We start from the raw sequence: 19501 nt of genomic DNA on the forward strand, positions 1-19501 counted from the left end.
GGATTTGAAATCAACAACCAAGCAGGCATGAGACCCTTCAAATTTCTCAACAGTTTGGCAAGCTTAACTGAGTTTGATGGAACAGTAAAGCAAGTCTAGAGGAACAGCAAAATAAGACCTGTCACGTTTTCTGTGTGGAATAAACTCAAAACACTAAAAGGGGACCTAAAGCAATTGAATAAGCAAGAGTTCAGTGGAATAGAAAGCAAAATACAAGCAGCAACGGGGAGATTAGAAAGTATACAACATCAACTGAACACCGCAGGTCAAGATGATGAAACAGTAGCTCTTGAAGAAGCTACAAAGTTAGATCTGGAGAAGTGGCTGATAGTTGAGGAAAATGTTATAAAACAAAAGTCTAGGATACAGTGGCTTAAGCTTGGTGATTTTAACACATCATACTATCATGCTTGCATGAAGAACAGACAAGAAAGGAATAATATTAACGAATTAGTCACTAGAACTGGCAACTCCTACAAAGTCCAGATGAAGTGGAGGAAGAAATTCTAAGCTTCTATAGGGGTTTACTTGGTGCTCCAACAGCACAACTGCCAGTTGTTAATCCTGAAATCATGCAGAAGGGCCATATACTAACTAGGAGGCAACATTTACAGCTGATAAGACCAGTTACCAGAGAAGAAGTGAAACAAGCTATAATGGACATTGGTGACAACAAGGCACCAGGGTATGATGGGTACAATGCTTTCTTCTTCAAGAAAACATGGCACATATTGGGGGAGGAAGTGACTGTAGCAGTTAAAGAGCTCTTTGAAAGTATAGATATGTGCAAAACCATTAACTGCACAACAATTACCTTGATACCAAAGATTCAGAATCCAACTAACATAAGGGATTTCAGGCAAATTTCATGCTGTACAGTTCTCTATAAGATAATTTCAAAAATACTCACAGCAAGAATGAAGGATGTGATTGTTACATCTCGCGTTTTCGTACGTTGAAATTTCATCTTCAGTTAATCGACGTAGACGCGGGGATGAGATTATCTTGAGGTTAACGTATTTATGCTATTTATTACAAGCGATAAGTAAGTTCCATGAAGGGTAAAGGATACACGAATTAAAGAAAATGAGTTTCGTTGAAGGTTGTCGATTTGGGATAAAATACGGTCCGAGCCATAATACCCGATATTTATTGACTAGTACCATACAAGGTACCATATGACCACGATAATATGATGTATAAAGTATATTAAAAATGAGTAGTATATTAAGTAATTTGAGATAATTCTTAATGATGCGGGTAATTGGTTAATTATCGGGTAACGGGACATTATCTAACTAATTGATAAAATTAAGAGATAAGACTAAACCCCCCAAACGTGGCAGCTAGCCACATGCTAAAACTATGACTCTTAGTAAATTTTCATTAGGTGGCAACCTAAAATACTAATTAAGATGACAAATGGATAATCTTCTAAGTCCAACTTCTAGACACATAGAAAACTTAGATAATTCTCATTGTTGCTTATTGCCACTTCGGTTTTGAAAGCATTTTGCAAAACTGACGTAACTGATACTATCTGCACAAATATTAAAACATAAACAGATCATAGGGTGTTGCCATTACACAAGAGAACTCTTAAATATTAGAGAGGTGCTTACTGGCGCTGAGATTTTAAGAATAAGACGCATGCTATTTAAGAATAATGCTATGTCTCTAGACACATGAGTAATAACTTTGGACAATCAATACTGAATACAAAGTCAAGGACGATAGTCACTCCAGATTATAATAGCAAAGGGATTTTTTGATTTTAAGGGAGTACAGTATAATCCTTCTCAAAAATATCACACGGATTTTTTCCTACTCCAGGTATGTTAAGGCTATCCCTCTTTCTTTTTTGGCATGATCCAAATTATACAGAAGAAACAAGCAAATGCACAATTTTCATAAATGACTCTATTCATAGAAATACTAGGGGTGTCTATATTCATGATTCCCCATGTGAATTACTATTATATCTTCTGTTCATGGGTCTAAGAAAAATACGTATTTGATAAAATTTATCCGAAAGACATTGATTTTTATGGCATTCCAAGAAAATCTTATTAACGTATTTCTTATGCATTTCATGCATTTATACATGTACATTTACCCATAACCAGATGTCATTATATACGCGTATATATGTATATTATATGTATATGGGATATCGGAAAAGGTTACAGCGTTATATGCGCACCACCACCTGATCAGCTGGTATATGTTGATGATTTTGCCCATAGTGGCCGAGATGATATGATGGGATGTCCTCAGAGGCTTGATGATGTTATGTACACCTACACCTATGCTGCCATGACTTTTACACGCACGTGCATGACACTATAAATGTTTCAGGATTTACAAAGTTATTTAGACTTACAGGCAGATTTCTTTACTCCGTGTTTCGTCTATGTCTTTTATGTACTGATTTTCATACCTTACATACTCAGTACATTATTCGTACTGACGCCCTATTTCCCGGGGCCTGCGTTTCATGCCCGCATGTGCAGGTAGGCAAGCTAACGGTCCCCCTTTTTAGGATCCTTGATCAGCGAGAGTTGGTTTGCTCTGCTTGATCCGGAGCTGCTTTTGATTTTGGTACGATATGCTTGTGTACATATATGGGTATGACATGGCTCAGTCCCGTCTTTATACAGTTGTATTTCTATTAGAGGTCTGTAGACGGTTATGTATAGTTGGATAGTATGTGGCCCGGTCGGCTTTTAGTTTTTGATATATAGTTGTCGATAGCAGCCTTGCCGGCTCGCCGCACTATATTCCGCATGTTTCTGTATATATGTCTTTTGGATATATTTCTCTCACGTATGTTATTCACATTTATATCTTAAACGCATGCTTAAAGATATTCGACATGTAGGATTCGGGCACCCGTAGCGGCTCATCGGTTTGTCTCGTGACAAAGGTGGTATCAGAGCAGTTCTGTCCTAGGGTTGTCTACAGACTGTGTCTAGTAGAGTCTTGTTTATGGGTTTGTTGTGCACCACACTTATAGACAGAAGGCTACAGGACATATAGGATGTTATCCTCTCTTTTTATCTTAGATCATGCGATATAAGAATTCATGTTCCTAACAATATGTTACGTTTTCAGTGATGCCTCCGAAGACTACAACCGCCGAGAAAGGAAAGTCCGTGGCTGGTGAGACTACTAGTCGAGCGCCACGAGTTACCAGGGCTCAGGGAGAGTCTCTTAGTGAGATTCCATCTCAGACATCACATACCCCGCCCTTTCCAGAAGAGCTCAAAGGGGCACCAGCTCCAGCGCCCGCCCCTGTACGTTCAGCCCCTCAGCCAGATGCACCGGGTCAGGAGATGAGAGATGCTATTAAGCTATTAACTCGATTAGTAGCCGCACAGGCTCGGCGTCAGGAAGTAGGTATTGGTCATGCAGATAGGTCCGTCAGTGCGAGAGTTCGTGACTTCATTAATTTAGACCCTCTGGTATTCACTGGGGTAGATCCAAACGAGGACCCTCGGGTATTTATTGATAGAATGTAGAGGACTTTAAGGGTAATGAAGGCCACTACGACTGAGTCAGTTGAGCTAGCTTCCTATAGACTTCAGGATGTTGCAGTTAATTGGTACTAGTCTTGGGAGTTGTCCAGAGTTGAGAATGCCCCTCCAGCAGTATGGCAGGAGTTTACAGAAGCTTTTCTTCGTCATTATCTGCCACCAGAGCTTAGGCGCACCAGAGTTGATAGGTTCTTGACCCTTCGGCAGGGTAGCATGAGTGTTCGGGAGTACACTCTTCAGTTTTATTCATTGGCTAGGTATGCTCCTACTATCGTATCTAAGATGGAGGATTGGGTTCATCGGTTCGTGATGGGGTTAGAGTTGAACTTGCTTAATGATTGTATGTCGGTCTCACTTCAGCCACACATGGATATTTCTCGTATTCAGGCATAGAGGAGTGTAAGCAGAAACAGAGGGCCGATCATGAGCATGATAGGACCCAGAATAAGAGAGCAAGGTCTTCGTGTCCTTCTGGTGAGTTTCGAGGTGGTCAGAGACAACAGTACTCGAGGTATCCAGCCAAGCCATTGGCTAGCGCACCCCCTCAGTTTGGCGGTAAGAGATTTGATCGTTCCATATATTCAGGGCCTGGTTAGAATTCAAGGGCCTCAGGTTCTGAGTCAAGTCAGATGAGGCTGCCCTTGCCACGATATGCTTAGTGTGGTAAGCAGCATGCCAGGAAGTGCCGTATGGGGTTGGGTGTTTGTTGTACTTGTGGTTATCCGGGCCACTTTATGAGGGATTGTCCGACGAGAGGTGATGCAAGCATAGCTCAGCCAGCGGGATCTATAGCTGGTTTGTCATAATCAGTACGCCCCCCTGGGCAAGGTTCAAAAGCACCAATTAGTCGTGGTAGAGGTAGAGGCAGAGCATCTAGCTCGAGCGGTCCTCAGAACAGCATTTATGCGTTGGCAGGACTACAAGATCAGGAGTCATCACCTGATGTTGTTACAGGCATATTATCAGTCTCTTCATATGATGTATATGCACTGATTGACCCAGGTTCCACCTTATCATATGTTACTCCGTTGGTTGTTAGTAAGTTTGGAATAAAATCTGAATTGGTTAAACCTTTGAGGTTTCTACACCTGTTGGGGATTCGGTGATAGCTAAGCGAGTATATAGGGGTTGTATAATAGTAGTTCATAGTCGAACTACCATAGCGGACCTAATCGAGTTAGATATGGTAGAGTTTGGTGTTATAATGGGTATGGATTGGTTGGTTTCTTGTCATGCCAACGTTGATTGAAGGTCAAAGATAGTCCGATTTCAAATTCCAGGGGAGCCTGTTTTGGAGTGGAAAGGTAATACGGCGTCGCCGAGAGGTAGATTTATTTCCTATCTCAAGGCAAGGAAGATGATCAGAAAGGGCTGTATTTATCACTTAGTTCGGGTTCAGGATGTGGAAGTAGAGTCATCAACCATTCAGTCCATCCCTGTGGTTAATGAGTTTCCCGATGAGCTTCCGGGTCTTCCACTTGAGCGAGAAATTGAGTTTGCTATTGACCTACTATCAGATACTCATCAAATATCTATTCCTCCCTATAGAATGGCCCCCGCAGAGTTGAAAGAGTTAAAGGAACAACTAAAGGACTTGCTTGAAAAAGGCTTTATCAGACCTAGTACATCACCGTGGGGAGCACCGGTGTTATTTGTGAGGAAGAAAGATGGTTTCTTACGGATGTGTATTGATTACAGACAGTTGAATAAGGTGACGATCAAGAATAAATACCCGCTCCCGAGGATTGATGATTTATTGATCAGTTGCAAGGTGTCAAGTGTTTTTCGAAGATAGACTTGAGGTCCGTGTACCATCAGGTAAGGGTTAAGGAGGAAGATATTCCAAAGACAGCATTCAGGACAAGATACAGACACTTTGAGTTTCATGTTATGTCGTTCTGTTTGGCCAATGCCCCAGCAGTATTCACGGATTTGATGAACCGTGTGTTCAGGCCCTTTTTAGATCTGTTCGTAATTGTATTTATCGATGATATATTGGTGTATGCTCATTCAGAGGCTGAGCATGCAAATCATTTGCGTACTGTGCTCAGAGTTCTACGAAAAGGGAAGTTGTATGCAAAATTCTCTAAATGTGAATTCTGGTTGAACTCTGTAGCTTTCCTTGGGAATATCATTTCGGGTGAGGGCATCCGGGTGGATACACAAAAGATTGAGGCAGTGAAGACTTGGCCTAGACCCAGAACACCGACGGAGGTTCGTAGCTTTCTCGGTTTGGCAGGCTATTACAGGAGATTGTAGAGGGATTTTCTTCACTTTCAGCACCTTTGACAAAGTTGACTTAGAAGGGAGCAAAGTTTCAATGGACTGATGCTTGCGAACGGAGTTTCCAGGCATTAAAGGATAGATTAACTTCAACACCGGTTCTAACGCTCCCAGAAGGGACTGATGGTTACATTATCTATTGTGACGCTTCAGGCGTTGGATTGGGTTATGTGCTAATGCAGCATAGTAAGGTTGTAGCTTATGCTTCTAGACAACTAAGAAAGTACGAGAAGAACTACCCGACCCACGATTTAGAGTTAGCCGCGGTGATTCATGCACTAAATATGTGGAGGCACTACTTGTATGACATTCATGTTGATATCTATTCGGATCATAAGAGCCTCCAGTATTTCTTCAAGCAAAAGGAATTGAATTTACGTCAAAGGAGATGGTTGGAGCTACTTAAAGACTATGACGTTGATATTTTATACCATCCGGGAAAGGCGAACGTAGTAGCTGACGCCTTCAGCCGTAGGTCTATGGGTAGCCTATCATATTTACAGCCAGAAAAGAGGGAAATAACCCATGAGATTCATCAGCTAGTAGTCTTTGAGTTCGGTTACTGGACTTAGGTGATATAGGAATTACTATTCAAGATACGACAACATACTTGTTAATAACTGAAGTAAAGAAACGCCAGTACGAGGATCTTGTGTTAGTTCACTATAGGGATACCACCCCTCAGAAGGAGAAGACAGCGTTTAAGATTACAGAAGATGGGGTCCTCAGATATCGAGGACGATTATGTGTCCCTAGTGTTGTAGAGCTGCATCGGCAGGTTATGGGAGAAACTCACTATTCTCATTATTCTATCCATCCAGGAGCAACAAAGATGTATCATGATATCAGGGAAGTATATTGGTGGGACAAAATGAAAAAGGATATAGAGGAGTTTGTTGCTCGATGTCCTAACTGTCAGCAGGTTAAGATTGAGCATCAAAAACTCGATGGATTATTGCAGGCTATGGAGATTCTGACTTGGAAATGGGAAGTAATCAATATGGATTTCATCGTAGGCTTACCTCGTACCCAGCGTAAGTTCGATTCGATATGGATGATTGTTGAAAGGCTTACAAAGTCAGCCCATTTTCTACACGTTAGGACTACATATTTCGTAGAGGATTATGCAAGGCTTTATATCAAGGAGATAGTATGACTGCATGGTGTCCCTGTATCTATTATCTCAGATAGAGGAGCTCAATTTACAGCTAACTTCTGGAGGTCCTTCCAAAAAGGATTGGGGACTCAGGTAAGTCATAGTACAACATTTCTTCCCCAAACAGACGGACAGGCTGAGGGCACTATTCAGACACTTGAAGATATGTTAAGGGCTTGTCTGATAGACTTCAAGGGTAGCTGGGATGATCATCTGCCGCTTATTGAGTTCGCATATAATAGTAGCTATCATTCCAGTATTCAGATGGATCCATATGAAGCTCTTTACGGATGGAAGTGTAGGTCGCCTATAGGGTGGTTCGATGTTAGGGAAGCTACGTTAGTAGGACCAGAATTGGTACAGCAGGCAATCGAAAAAATTAAGCTTATACGGGGAAGGCTATTAGCATCTCAAAGCCGTTAGAAGTCTTATGCGGATAATCGACGGAGAGACTTGGAGTTTGTGGTTGACGACTGGGTATTCCTAAAGGTATCACCGATGAAAGGTGTTATGAGGTTCGAAAAGAAAGGAAAACTTAGCCCTCAGTACATTGGACCAAATAGGATCATATGCAAGGTAGGCCAGGTAGCATATGAGTTAGACTTGCCTTCGGACTTGGAGTCTGTACATCCAGTCTTTCATGTGTCTATGCTCCGTAGATGTATCAGAGATCCTTCCAGAATCGTGTCAGTTGACGACTTTCAGGTCACAGAGCAGCTATCATATGAAGAAACTTCCATTGCTATATTAGATAGACAGGTTTAGAGATTGAGAACTAAGGACATAGCTTCAGTGAAAGTACTTTGGAGAGACAACAATGTGGAAGAAATGACCTGGGAGGCCGAAGAAGACATGAACTCTAGATATCCCTACTTATTTCCTCCTCTAGAGAAGGGTCCGCCTGAGACATCACAACCTTAAGGTACGTGTATGAATTCTTGTGTTAGTTATTGTCATTGGTCGTGTGAGGCCATTGTCGTTATTGATGATTGTGGTCCTATGCGGCGTTGAATTATTGAGTTTCCACAGGAGGAGTTTGTAGTAGTATTATTACAAAGGCGACTCTGCCAAATTTATATAGATCCCGAGGAGTTAAACATTCGACGACAAATGTTTCTAAGGGGGGAAGGATGTTACATCTTGCGTTTTCGTACGTTGAAGTTTCGTCTTCAATTAATCGACGTAGACGCCGGGATGAGATTATCTTGAGGTTAACGTATTTATGCTATTTATAACAAGCGATAAGTAAGCTTCATTAAGGGTGAAGGATACACGAATTAAAGAAAATGAGTTTCGTTGAAGGTTGTCGATTTGGGATAAAATACCGTCCGAGCCATAATACCCGATATTTATGGACTATTACCATACAAGGTACCATATGACCACGATAGTATGATGTATAAAGCATATTAAAAATGAGTAGTATTTTAAGTAACTTGAGATAAATCTTAATGATGCGGGTAATTGGTCAATTATCGGGTAATGGGACATTATCTAACTAATTGATAAAATTAAGAGATAAGACTAAACCCCCTCCCCCAACGTGGCAGCTAGCCACATGCTAAAACTATGACTCTTAGTAAATTTTCATTAGGTGGCAACCTAAAATACTAATTAAGATGACAAATGGATAATCTTCTAAGTCCAAATTCTAGACACATGGAAAACATAAATAATTCTCATTGTTACTTACTGCCACTTCGGTTTTGAAAGCATTTTGCAAAACTGACGTAACTGATACTATCTGCACAAATATTAAAACATAAACAGATCATAGGGTGTTGCCATTACACAAGAGAACTCTTAAATATTAGAGAGATGCTTACTGGCGCTGAGATTTTAAGAATAAGACGCATGCTATTTAAGAATAATGCTACGTCTCTAGACACATGAGTAATAACTTTGGACAATCAATACTGAATACAAAGTCAAGGACGATAGTCACTCCATATTATAATAGCAAAGGTATTTTTCGATTCTAAGGGAGTACGGTATAATCCTTCTCAAAAATATCATACGGATTTTTTCCTACTCCAGATATGTTAAGGCTATCCCTCTTTCTTTTTTGGCCTGATGCAAATTATACGGAAGAAACAAGCAAATGCACAATTTTCATAAATGACTCTATTCATAGAAATACTAGGGGTGTATATTCTTGATTCCCCATGTGAATTACTATTATATCTTCTGTTCATGGGTCTAAGAAAAATACGTATTTGATAAAGTTTATCGGAAAGACATATTGATTTTTATGGCATTCCGAGAAAATCTTATTAACATATTTCTTATGCATTTCATGCATTTATACATGTACATTGACCCATGACCAGATGTCGTTATATACGCGTATATATGTATATTATATGTATATGGGATATGGGAAAAGGTTACAGCGTTATATATGCAACACCACCTGATCAGCTGGTATATGGTGATGATTTTGCCCATAGTGGCCGAGATGATATGATGGGATATCCTCAGAGGCTTGATGATGTTATGTACACCTACACCTATGCTGCCACGACTTTTACACGCACGTGCATGACACTATAAATGTTTCAGGATTTACAAAGTTATTTAGACTTACAGGCGGATTTCTTTACTCTATATTTCGTCTATGTCTTTTATGTACGGATTTTCATACCTTACATACTCAGTACATTATTCGTACTGACGCCCTATTTCCCGGGGCCTGCATTTCATGCCTGCAGGTGCAGGTAGGCAAGCTGACGATCCCCTTTCTAGGATCCTCGATCAGCAAGAGTTGGCGTGCTCCACTTGATCCGGAGCTGCTTTTGATTTTGGTACGATATGCTTGTGTACATATATGGGTATGACGTGGCTCAGTCTCGTCTTTATACAATTGTATTTCTATTAGAGGTCTGTAGACAGCTATGTACAGTTGGATAGTATGTGGCCTGGTCGGCTTTTGTTTTGGATATATAGTTGTCTATAGCAGCCTTGCCGGCTCGCCCCACTGTATTCTGCATGTTTATGTGTATATGTCTTTTTGATAGATTTCCCTCACGTATGTTATTCACATTTATATCTTAAACGCATGCTTAAGGATGTTTGACATGTAGGATTCAGGCACCCGTCGCAGCCCATCGATTTGGGTCGTCACAGTGATGGAAGAACTGATAGATATTTTTCAAGCTGCCTTTGTACCTGAGAGATTGATTACAGGCAATATTCTTATGAGCCATGAACTGGTCAAGCGATATGGGAGGAAGAATATTTCTCCTAGATGCATGCTCAAAATAGATAAGCAAAAGGCATACGATTCTGTGGAATGGGTGTACATTGAACAAGTACTGAGGTTACTGAACTTCCCTGAAATATTTGTGAAGTGGATAATGGCCTGCATCACAACTGTATCCTATTATGTGTTAATCAATGGTAAGCCCTCTGTACCATTTGAAGCAAGAAAAGGTTTAAGGCAGGGTGATCCACTATCTCCTTTCCTATTTGTTTTAGCAATGGAGTACCTAAGAAGTTCTTTGAAAACACTAAAAGGCAATAAGTAGTTTAAATTCCATCCAAGGTGTGCAAGTTCAACCTAGTTCAACTGGGATTTGTAGATGACTTACTCCTATTTTGTAGAGGTGATATTCAATCAGTCCAGATGCTACCCAAGCACTTCCAAATGTTCTCAACAGCCTCAGGTCTAATTGCTAATTCAAACAAAAGCAACATTTATTTTGGTGGTGTGAACAACATGATCCAACGACAAATTATGGACATACTAGGTTATACTAAAGGTGAGCTACCATTCAGATATCTAGGTGTTCCTTTGAGCACAAAGAGACTGTCTGCCATTCAATGTGAACCCTTAATAGAGAGGATGCTAAGCAGAATCCAATGCAGGACAACAAAGTTTCTGTCATATGCTGGAAGAGCAATCCTAGTCAAGAGTGTGCTATTTGCTAAACAAACTTTCTGGGCTCAGATCTTCATCTTTCCCAATAAAATTGTTCATTTCATAAAAACAATTTGTAGAAGGTTCCTATGGACAGAAAATGCTGAACCAACAAAGAAGGATTTGATACAACAACAACAACCTACCCAGTAAAATCCCACTAGTGGGGTCTGGGGAGAGTAGATTGTACGCAGACCTTACCCCTACCCCGAAAATGGTAGAGAGGCTATTTTCGGGAGACTCTCGGCTCAATCAAGAGAGACAATAATATCAGAAACGAAATAAAAGAAAAGGCATGTAACAACAAAAGATGCCAGAAAGAAAATAACACAGCGAATAAGTGAAAGGACAATAACACCAAACTATACAAAACAACAATGTGAACACAACACAGACTGCAAACAAACCTAAACAAAACTCTATCAGACTACCCGGTACAAAGAGGGAAGAACTCTCGACTACCCCCTAGCCTACCACCTTAATGGTCGACCTCCACATGTTCCTATCAAGAGCCATGTCCTCGAAAATCTGAAGTCACGCCATATCCTGCCTGAGCACCTTGCCGCAATACTTCTTAGGCCGCCCTCTGCCTCTTCTCGTACCTACCAAAGACAACCGCTCACACCTCCTAACCGGTGCATCTAGGCTTCTCCTCCGCCTGTCGCGCCCCCTTTTTCCCTTCTCGCGGCGGGAGAATCGGGTTTATGACATTTTTGGTATGGGACAACTCGTTCCTTTTGGGAACTGGGTTTTGCATTTGAAGAGTCGCCACCTAATGAGTTAAGGTGCATTAGGTCACCAATAGAGGTTCGGCTCTAAGCTGTTTGGATAACCAGAGATTGGGTAAGGGCTTGAATTATCCCGAAGGGAAGGTGTTAGGCACCCCCCAGGATCCACTAGTGTGGTTTCCGGCCAGATGGTTTTTGTGAATTTGTGCAATTAACAAGTAAAAAAATAAGGCTCAAGTAAGAGGGAATTTTAATACGCAAATGCTTGGAAGTAAACAAAGCATGAAAGAGCAGTTATTAAAAGGGGGATTTTGAGAAGAGGTCAAAATATTTTAAAGACAAAGAAAGAAAAGGAAAGGGGGTTCTAGATTTATTCATAATATGGATCACATCAATGCAATATCCGGTAATCAATCCTCAAGAGAGGGGCTACACGTGGTATTAGCGCACCAGTCATCATATCCATATCTACCATTTCCCACCCCGTTTAAGGTACTAAATCACGGATTGGTCTCGATTACTATAGCATGCTATTACCCGTCCCATTCCTATCAGTCCCGGAGGTATTTAGGACTACTATTCCTAAAGGGAAGGGGTATTAGGCTGATTGGTTTCAAAGGATAAAAATCTAAGGCGACATACAAAACACATACTGCATGTTGGGGAAGCATATAAACAGGTACAAGCTCAAATACACCTCCTTGAACAAAAGCACATAACTAGCATGACTTACACATACTTTTACGGTCTGATTGAAATACTAAAGACGAGGGGAGTTTGATTCAGAGCCAGATTCATCAGATACCTCAGATAAGAAGCCCAAATCAGGCCTGCCTGCTGGTTGGAGCAGTTACTAATTAACAGAGGCGAATTCAGTTTTATTGTTATTACTCTAAGGCTTGCCTAAGTGTTTAGACGGAGTCCTATAGGCATGATATCTACTTAATTCAGAATGCGGCGAAACAGTAAAAACGAATTGTTTAAGATCCTATCGGCATGCTGGTTAAACCTCCTTAAATAAGGGAATTAGATTGTTTAAAACTGATTCAGAATAGACTGATTTTAAAACAGACCAATTTCAGATTCTGTAGGTGATGGTATCAACTATTGCTGATTTAAACCCTATGAACATGATATCTAACATTGAGTGTGAATGAAGCGAATTAGATTTATTTAAGAATCCCTATAGGCATGACTTCTATATGTTACTGATTTCAGCATTGCGAACATGACACTTATTTTTTAGCCATTTAGCACTTAAAGCATGATATCTAAGTGGCATGCGGAGTTTAAATACGTCCTATAGGTGTGAGCACGTGATTTTTGCCCTAAGTGAATTACTCCCATAAATTCAAACAAAATTATTTTCTTCATTATTCTGCAATTTTGTGAATTTTTGTGTTATTTTCCGTTAATTGTTTGCATTTTATTTGTGCATTTACTTCATATGAAAATATAAAAAAAATACACTTGACAGTTGCATTTAGGATTTATTTTCATATTGTAGGATTAATTAGTAGTTAAGTTGTTTTTAAAACAAAATATTAAGAAAATAACAAAAATAGTCCATTTTTGTATTTTATTGTTGATTGGTGAACTTGTCATAGGATTTAATCAATTTTTAGGAATTAATGAGTTTAATTTTTGAAATAAATTTGGTCTTTATTTTAATAAAGTCAGAAAAATACCAAAATACAAAATGAAAACAAAAAATAGGAAAAGAAAACAAAGATAAAAAGAATTAAAAGGTTTTAGGCCAGGCACATAAGGACTCCAAAATCGGACCAAATCACTCTATGCCCAGGCCCAATTTAGTCTCTAACCCGGCCTGCCCCAATGGAATCAAAACGACGTCATTTTGGCGTCGAGCAATCCCAGCCGTCTAGGATACTTAGATCAACGGCCAGGAACTAGGGATCACTTAACATATAAGTGTCCGAACGCCCCTACCCCCCTCTCTCAAAACCCCCTGTCATCATCTCTCATGACCCCGCCCTGAACCACCGCCTGCCGCCGCCGGAAATCGCCTACGGCGGCAGCCGGCATCCAAACCCTCCCAAACTTACACCACTCAAGCACCTCGCCCTCCTCTTCTCAAATCTGAGCCCTGTTTCCCTCAAATCCCACCAGGTCTGCTCAAATAACTCGAACCCTAACTGAGCCACCCTAATTTTCCACCGCCGTTAATGGCGGCGCTGGCGTCCAAACCCCACCCCATGAACACCATAGACTCGCCTCAACTCCCTCATCCCTAATCTCCAACCGGGTTTCCTCGAATCTCCTTATATCTACTCGAATTTCAAATCTTAGGACGAGCAAAACCCTAAATTCGATTGGGTTCGAGCTTGGCCAATTTCTTGCGTCCAGTATTGGATTTGAGTCCTGAAATAACATTTTCATTTGCTTTGGTAAAGAACGAGCGATTATGTTATTCCGGGGCTCGAATCAAGTTTCCAGTGTCTGGTCTAGGCTCCTCAGGTAATGTTTTCTTGGTTTTTCTTTCCATTGTTTCCTTTTTATCTCTTCTCGATTAATCAATTTAGGATTTGGTTGTCTTTTTGAATTCAGTATATGCATTTTTCTGTTATCTGATTATCTTTTCTTTTAATACATAATAATAATTAGCTTACATGTTTTCCAAGTCCTATTTAGATTTCCTCATGTACGGTATTCTGAAATTTGCTTTCCTCATCTTGTCAATTTGATCATTTATCTTGCCTGAGCATGTGTTTGGTTTTGTTTTTGTTAATTGATTCTGTCTAGGTATTGTTTGATCCTTATTTTTGTTAGTATGTGATTCGTTAGTTTTGGGTTAGTTTAATTCAGTCCGGTGTGGGTTTAATCAGTAAGTGTCATGGGTTAATTCATTTAGTTCATTTAGTCATTAGGCTTAGATTAGTTGTTTGGAATGTTAGTAATTTCAGGGGGTCTCCAGGGGTATTTTGGGCACCCAAAATGGTTAGTTTGTTAAAGCTTGGTAATTCTAGAACTCGAATAAGGGTAGTATAGGTATTGTATAAGTAGAAGAACACCCTAGGGCCTTCTAGAATAGGACTTTAGTGAAGATTTCAGCAAACTTAGGGCAGTAACTTGAGAGACAAGCTAAAAATTGAAGGTCTAGTGGATGAAATCTGAAACTAAAAGAAGGAAAAAATGTGAGTGCCATCTAGAACATTCTACCCCATTTCTTGTCTATAAAACGGCAACCCCAATGCCTTCATTCAGAAGTTTTTTGAGCCTCCAATTTCCCAAAAAAAACATTTCATAGNAATCCGAAATTCAAAAATCTACTTCATACTGAAAAATCTTAAAAAAAAAACACAAAAGCATCAGAAAATCCAAAAATAACTACTGTTACATTAGTTTTCATTCAGTCCTTTTCAAATTCCAGTATATTAATTCAATTCTCTAGTTCATTTAGGATCAAAACTACTTGAGTTTTCTGTTTTCTGTTCAATATTGGGAGTTAGAAAGCAGTTCGAGTCAATTTGCACAGGATTTGATAAGGTCAAAGTTAATTATTGGTTATTAGCTAGTTGTGTTCATTGCTGGGATGTATTGATGCTGTTTTGGTTTTAAAATCCTCCTGGATCACTGATTCTGTGTTCTGAGTTGTTTGCTGCTGCTGACCTCTCATTCCTTTGTTCTATTTCAAAATCAGGTACACATTTCGAACCTGACTCAATGTATCATCTCCTGCTGGAAAACATGAAATGAAACTGAAGCAAATTTCTGCTGTGGAATTGCAATTTCAATAATTCCATTATATGTTTAGATAGTTTTCTGGTGATGTAGTTGTTTGTTCGCCGTAATTAAGCTGTTTTGAACTATCATGGACTTTGGACTGTTAAATTTTGAATGGTATTAGCTGTAGTTAATTTAGTTCATTTGTTTAGCTTACACGTTTAAAACTAGTAAATAACTTGAGTTGGAAATTGATTTGGGGAGTTAGTGATGTGTACTGGTGTTAGTGACTGAATGCTCGAACTGTTAGGAGTAATCACATGAATGTCGATTATAGTGTTAATAAATGCAGACTTGATATCATGTTTGTATAAAATTAGATCCAAATGCGTTATTAGAGTGACATTAAATCCAAAGCAGATTGATAGTTGAAATTAGTATAGAAGCAGGCATAAATTGTAGTTTCAGGTGTACTGTTGGATCCCTTTCTTCTTCACTGATTTATTTTATACATGGAAGTCCCTAGGACATAATTGCATAAACGCATCAATTCAATTAGTTCGACCTGCTCGGATAGTCATTGTATAATTTTATTGAACGACCTAAGACCACTAAGCTGCAATGGTCATGGAATCGACTTGTTCATGTGCTCCTGGAGGTTGAACTCATCGTGAATTAAGGCCATAAGGTTGAAAATCAAATTGAAAGAGAGAGATTTTGGCTCATTTGGAAGCCCAAAAAGTGATTGCCTCAGTGGGAGTTGGACTTGGGCCTGAATCTGCCTACAGCCCAATGTCAAATAGTTTTTTCCTCTCATTTAGGCCTGATCGCGGGCCTATTACCAAACTGTTTCTTACTAAGCTGGTTGAAAACTCCTTTTATTGGGCTAATTTGAAGCCCTAAAATGCTGAAGGTTGGAATTTATATTAAGATCACGGGTTTAAATTTATAACATAGGTTTTGGGCCTCCTAGTTAAGTAGCATGCTTGAGTTAAGAGGTTTGCCTCTTGTTCAAGTGTGGACTTGAACTTGAGACCCAAATTCCTTGATCGCTTTAAATAATAGCGATTGATAAAATTAATTAATTAGGATTCTTTAGAGACAAAATTAAATAGAAATTGTAGTTTGCTCTAGGATGGCCTTTAAATAAAAAGTGAGACGAACCTCGCCAAATAAAAATGCATAAATTGCGGGCCCTCATTAAATGCTTTATTAAAAAAAATATTTTAGAAATTTGGGACGCGCCATTTAGCGAATTTTCATGGCCTCCCGCAAAGTTAACAAGACGCTAGCCACTTTAGGCGCGCTTTTAATAATCTTACCTTCTTAACTACGGGTGTGCATTTCATGCGACCCAAATCCAAATCCCAAAACGTTGAATAAGAGGTGTCAAGGATCCGGGTGCATTTCATGTGACGTGATCCAAAAACACGCTCTTAAACGGCGTTCACTTTCTTAAAATTTATTTAATTAAAAGCGGTTAAATTCTGAAAATGTACATAGGTTTGAACATGTACTAAAATCAAATAACTAAGCCAAATATAGCAGTTGAGCGACCGTGCTAGAACCACAGAACTCGGGAATGCCTAACCCCTTCTCCCGGGTTAACAGAATTTCTTACCCGGATTTCTAGTTCACGACTGTTAATACAGAGTCAAATCCTTTCCTCGATTCGGGATTCAAACCGGTGACTTGGGACACTATAATTCTCCCAAGTGGCGACTCTGAATCTCTTAATAAAATGAATCCCGTTTCGATTGTCCTTTAATTGGAAGAACTCCTTTTATTATACCCTTTTCGGGGCGTAGTAGCGAAAAGGGAGGTGTGACAATAGGCAGGTTATCTAGGTGTGACATTGATCATGAAGAGATTGAGATAAACCCTATAGTCATGGTGTCTAAAATGCAGAATTGAACACAAAGAATTTAAAACAGTCCTATAGGCATGCTTTCCACCCTTGAGCATACATGATCACCCAACCCTTTTTACTAGCCGTCTCCAAATATTTATTACAACTTATTACAAACCAGAAATACCGAATTACAAAAGAAAGAATGAAAGAAAAAATACAACCATAAGAAAGCCTGATTTGTCTTCCTATCTGAGATATGCAAGGAACCGTATCATTGCCAATGTCACTGATTTCAAAGCCTTTTCTCAGACCTGGGTGTGTCAGAGTTCCTTAAGGGCCTCAATGGGACCCCGGGTAGTGCTCACACCCAAGTTACACAACCAGAAGAGATGAGCGCAGTGTGGAAATGCTAGCCCTCATGTGTCCAAGTTCAGAGGGAGCTCATGGGTCCCAAGGCAAGGCTCACATAAAGGGGGCAGAACTTAAGTCTAAGAAGAGAGTGAAAGTGCAGAAATAGAGTTTTAAGAGCTGAGGGAATAAAAGAGAGGGAAACGGTGATGGGAGACAACCATTAACATTTCAGGGAGTCAATAACTTCACACAAAGGGGGCAGGGGATTGGGAATCCATTGCAAGGGGCCTACACACTTGGGCATGGGTTAACTTTGGGCATGCACAGCAATAGGAAGTGCTGACATGCCTGTAAATCAACCAAAACACACAACAGATAAGGGAAAACACGAAGGTTATGATCCTAGGAGGATCATGTTTGGGTCATGCACAGCAATTCTCAATGCTGTCATGCCCCATACCAACCACAAGTATTAAACACATTGGGGTAGGGACTTAGGATTCACAGGTCATAATACATTGATCCAGAATAGGAGAAGTAAAAATTACAGCATGCCAAATAATGGTACTGGGTTAAATGCAATCAATGGGCAGACAAGAATGCAAGAAATAGTATATAAACATGTCGTTGTTGGTGCAGAAAACTTAATCAGAACATACCAGTAAGAAATGCAAATGCAGAAAATAAGCAAGTTTCCCCACAGCCTAGCCTTGGCTTTCAACCGGCTAGTTAAGGCAGCAATATAGTAATAGTAGAGAAGAGAGAGAGCTTTAGTGTAGTGTGTGTTTGAACTCAAGTGTTATGCCTTGTGTTCGTGTCTTGAAAGAAAAGAAGTACAGGGTATTTATAGTTTTTTGAAAACGAGTGAGAGAGAGGTAATAAGCCACAAACATGGAAACAATCATGATTCAGAATCAATTATACAAGTGATTCCCTTTAATTAAGGGAGCACTTGTTTAACAGGTATTGACAGGTTTAAAACAAGGAAAGAAATCAATTTGTCAGCAGGCTGACAGTTGCCATAAAAGCAATAGTAAAACATTTAGCTAGAAATCGAGTCTAGGTACAGAGATACTCTAATTTTGGAAAGGATTCAGTAAGGCAAAACAAGAAAAGAAATCAATTAACTTTAACGGGCGAGCGAAATTAGAATTTCACAAAGGAAAAGTTTGAAATTAGTTACAAGTTTGAAAATCAGTCAAGGAAGGAGAATCAGCATATAAATATGGTGCATAAACATTATACCTGCGAGGCCAAGCCTGTTAGCAAGAGGAAATAGCATGCAGTAGTAGCACAAAAAGAAAAATTCAGTAGATAGCAACACTCGAAGCATGATAGTCAGTTGAATCAGTAGTGAAGAAACATAGAATATCAACAGCATGCGAAAATCTCACAGTAGCAAGTGAGGAAAACCCCCTTTGAAAATTAGGGTTTCGAACATAATCAAGTTTTAGAGATGATAGAAACTCAGAATTAGAAGAATCACACAAAGGAGCAAAAGGTTTCGAAATAAAGAACTTCAAATCGAGTCATGCACTTAAACTAATAGTCTCAGACTCAAAGCCATAGGGTTTTCAGCAATAGAAGAATTTTAAAGATGGATAAACAAAACAAATCGGATAAAACTCAGGCAAACAAAAATTTGTCTAATTGTTTACCGTGAAAATGGTAACAATAATTAAATTTATAAATGGGATTCTAAAAATATGTGGTCTATTCCCGAGCTAGTTTGGAAGGGTGATTAGGGTTAAATATGGAGTAAGACGGTAAAGATCAAGCTAGCCAAAATAACAATCGAATCAGTAAGGGGGTGTTCCCGGGCTTAGAACAAGCTAGTAAATATCTGGGGGCCAGGCCTCGAGCCTACCTCGGGCCTATTGGAGGTAATCTTATCGAGGGTAGTCGAGAAGGGGATAAAAGATAAGTATATGCATACAAGGCTTTATACCGTCAATCTTGAGCTAAATGACAAAGAACAAATGAAGAACAATA

The sequence above is a fragment of the Nicotiana attenuata genome, unplaced genomic scaffold (assembly GCF_001879085.1).
Source record: "Nicotiana attenuata strain UT unplaced genomic scaffold, NIATTr2, whole genome shotgun sequence".
Lineage (NCBI taxonomy): Eukaryota > Viridiplantae > Streptophyta > Magnoliopsida > Solanales > Solanaceae > Nicotiana > Nicotiana attenuata.